The sequence below is a fragment of the Mus pahari genome, chromosome 5 (assembly GCF_900095145.1).
Source record: "Mus pahari chromosome 5, PAHARI_EIJ_v1.1, whole genome shotgun sequence".
In the NCBI taxonomy this organism is placed as follows: Eukaryota; Metazoa; Chordata; class Mammalia; order Rodentia; family Muridae; genus Mus; species Mus pahari.
Genome location: NC_034594.1, coordinates 37,611,177 through 37,615,003, shown reverse-complemented (window position 1 = coordinate 37,615,003; position 3,827 = coordinate 37,611,177).

Below are 3,827 nucleotides of genomic sequence, written 5' to 3'. Positions count from 1 at the left end.
CTACACCCTAGAAAAAGCAAGAAAGTAATCTTTCAACAAACTCAAAAGAAGATAGTCACACAAACATAACTCCACCTCTAACAGGAAGTAACAGTCACTTTTCCTTAATATCTCTTAACATCAATGGACTCAATTCCTCAATAAAAGGACATAGACTAATAGATCGGATATGTAAACAGGACCCAGCATTTTGCTGCATACAGGAAATCCACCCAATGACGAAGACAGACACTACCTCAGAGTAAAAGGATGGAAAATCCTTTTCCAAGCAAATGGTCCCAAGAAACAAGCTGGAGTAGCCATTCTAATATTGAATAAAATCGACTTTCAACCAAAAGTTATCAAAAAAGATAAGGAAGGACACTTCATACTGTTCAAAGAAAAAATCTTCCAAGATGAACTCTCAATTCTGAACATCTACGCTCCAAATGCAAGGGCACCTACATTTATAAAAGAAACTTTACTGAAGCTCAAAGCACACATCGCACCCCACACAATAATAGTGGGCGACTTCAACACCCCACTCTCAGCAATGGACAGATCATGGAAACGGAAACACAGAGACACTAACAGAAGTTATGAACCAAATAGATCTAATTGTTGAATATTAACAGTTGAAAATATTAAAATGTTCTGCAAACATCATGGATATATTATTGATACTTTTCTCACTGTGCTTGAAATTAGCATTTTCTTAATGTTTAACTTCATAGAGTTTTTGCTATTTTGAAATTTTTGTTTGTTTGTTTTGTTTGTTTTTTGAGACTGGGTTTCTCTGTGTAGCCCTGGTTGTCATGGAACTCACTCTGTAGACCAGGCTGACCTCAAACTCAGAAATCTGCCTCCCTCTGCCTCCCAAGAGCTGGGATTAAAGGCGTGCGCCACCGCTGCCCAGCTTAAATCTTTTAAAAAAGTAATTTCTGTCTTAGAAAAACTGATAATCTTTTTTAAGTGAACTGATTGTTAGAAAATGTACAGATATATAGTGCATTTTAAATACTCTCTCAGTATATCAAGTGGTATCATATAAGGGCTTTTGAATATATTTCTTAATGATTCATTTTTAATATTTTATGCTCTTTTACTCTGCTTAATTTCCAAAGAATATTTTTGTTATGCAACAATTTATTATTCAACATTAGATATAGGACTCTCAGTTATGGATAGTATTAAATATTCATAATGATATTTTTAGGGTATGAAATATATGAATATAAAAGTTGAACAAAATTTTTATGTATTATTATTTTATTCTCAAAATATTCAATATTATTAATATGTTTGATGTATAAAATGCATTTAAATAATAAAAATTGAAGAAAAAAAACCAAATGCCATGGGACCAAAAGAAGAGAGATTCACTTCACCTAAGATTGTCCTAGTATGGGCTGGTGAGATGGCTCAGTGGGTAAGAGCACCCGACTGCTCTTCCAAAGGTCTGGAGTTCAAATCCCAGCAACCACATGGTGGCTCACAACCATCCGTAACAAGATCTGACCCCCTCTTCTGGAGTGTCTGAAGACAGCTACAGTGTACTTACATAAAATAAATAAANAAATCTTAAAAAAAAAAAAAAAAAAGATTGTCCTAGTATTGGTTAGCTTCAGCAGATTTATACATTGTAGAGAGCAGCTCTCCCCTTACCCCCCCCCCCCCCACAGACACAATTCATAACATCCTGGAATCCTAGAATGTGACCTTATTTAGAAATCAGGTCTTTGCAGATATAGTCAAGATGAGGTCATACCAGACAAGGGTAGGCCTTAAGTCCAACGACTGCCATTTTTATAAGAAACAGGGAAAAAAGCACGCAGACACACTAGGAAGGCCACATAGTGATGGGGACAGAGAGTAGTGATGCAACCTCAAGAAAGGAATGCGAAGGACACTAGGAGTCACTCAAGAGGCTGGACATGCTCCCCGGGAACCCATGACCCGGCTGACTGTGGGCTCAGCCCTCCAGCCTCTAGGACTGTGGAAGAAGGAAGGCTTAGATTACCCCAGCTCGTGGTCACTGGCGACAGCAGGCGGCTGTGCGAGATGAACGCAGGCCATGGGATGCCGGGCGAAGAAGACACCATGAGATTTCACAGGAGCCGGGCAGCAGCAAGGGTCTGGTCTCAGCAGGCAGAGCTGTGAAGTCTCCTCTGAACCATTGCCCTTTAGCCTTGTGCACCTTGCTCAAGAGCCAAACTCCAGGCAGAAAGTCTCTGGCTGCGCTTACTCTGTCCCTTTTTCAACAGCCTGACCGGAGCCTGTGGGTGGAACATGGGTGAATCACTTGTCTCCTCTTCAGAGAAAAGGACTCACCTTTGAGCTGTTGTCACCACCGATGTTGGTGACCACTGCACAGATGACAGGATAGTGCCTCTGGACAAAGTCACTCTCCTGCTAGTGGAGAGAAAGGCTATCCAGGTGGCTCTGTGCAGAATGTTTTGGAGCAAGGACAGCTAGCTAGAAACTGACATCAGAGATGATGTGACAGAAAAGAGAGGGGCTGTGGTGTGGTGACCCTGCAAGGGAAGTGAGCTACTGTCTTGTACTCTGAGAGTCTGACTTGACCTTCCAAGTTGTGAAGAGAACTTCATTTTCTGTCTCCAGCTATCTCTGCCAAGTATTTTCGAGTTTTTGGCATCTTAACTGGAAATCTATCTTTTTTTACTATTTTCCCAATTATGTAAGATGGATCAAGTATTCATTTTTGCTCTTCTGGAATGGAGCTGGGGGTCAGGCTATTTTCTTTTGTCAGAGAAAACCTGAAAGACAAGAGTGCAAATGCCTCCTGTGCTCCCTGGTGGGGCGGGAAGCAAAGAGCTAGGAAGATTCAGAGAGCCCAAGATGAGTGATGAGAGTTACAGTACAGGCTACAGAGGTGGGTCAGTAGGAAGAGCTCTTTCCCAGGATGCAATAGATGGGTTCAATCCTTAGCACCTCATAAAACCTGAGGGTACTGGTTCATATTTGTAATACCTGCACTCAGGAGGTGGAGACAGGAAGATCACAAGTCTATATTCTCAGCTACAGAGCAAGTTCAAGGCTAGTCTGGGTTTCTTGAGAGCCTGTTCCCCACCCCTCCTAAAAGGAACCATAGTTCCTTTCAGTTGAGTGTGGTGACATAGGCTTGCAACCTTAGCACTCAGAAGGCTGACGAAGGAGCGTCACAAGTTCTAGCCAGCCTGAGCTACATAGCAAAACTTGTTTCAAAAAAAAATCAACCTCCTCTCCCAAAAGAATTTCAGCTTCTTACTAGCATAGGCATCTAGCTGCTGCCCGTGGTAGGGAAGAGTGAAATTGCTGAGACAGAGGAAAGGGAAACAGCAAAAGCAAGTGTTATAGCAGGGTAAACACTGTGATGGAGCATGACTTTAATTCTAGCACTTGGGAAGTAGAGACCAGCGGATCTCTAAGTCCTAACTGCCTGGTCTACAATGTGAGTTACAGGACAGCCAGGGATACATAGTAAGACCCTGATTTAAAGAGAAAAAAAATCAAAATGAAACAGTAGCAGAAATTAGGTACATTTGTGTTGTGTGTGCGTGCATGCATGGTGTGTGCCACACACATGGAGAGCTCAGAGGAAAATTTGTATGAGTTGGTTCTCTATTTCATGGGGGACCCAGGGATAGAACTCAGTTCCTTGGGCTTGGCAGCAGTTACTTTTATCCACTGAACCATCTCACTGGCCCAGTACTTTTCTTTCTCCAACATTGTGATGTTTGGTCATCCCTAAGGGTAACTCTGATCTTGACAAGACTATGTAGGCATTTGGGATGAGTTAGTTCTGATGGCCCAAAGAGTAAAAGGTAGGGGCTAGAGAGGCGGCTCAG